The sequence below is a fragment of the Tupaia chinensis genome, unplaced genomic scaffold (genome assembly GCF_000334495.1).
Source record: "Tupaia chinensis unplaced genomic scaffold, TupChi_1.0 Scaffold000098_2, whole genome shotgun sequence".
Lineage (NCBI taxonomy): Eukaryota > Metazoa > Chordata > Mammalia > Scandentia > Tupaiidae > Tupaia > Tupaia belangeri.
This window is the reverse complement of record NW_006159561.1, coordinates 1,348,836-1,349,051: the sequence shown is the minus strand read 5'-3', so window position 1 is coordinate 1,349,051 and position 216 is coordinate 1,348,836.

The following is a 216-nucleotide window of genomic DNA, read 5'->3' as shown; positions in this document are numbered from 1 at the left end:
TCCCCGGGGGCTACCCCCCCAGAAGCTACCACAATGCTTTCCACTGAGTCTACTACTACAACGGAAGCTACCACTTCAATTGAACCGAATACCTCAACAACTGTAGGGACTTCCACTGAGGGTACCACAACACAATCTATGACCACAACATCAACTGAACTCACTAGTACAACAGCAGAAGGCACTTCAACTGAGGCTACTACCACAGCAGCCAAC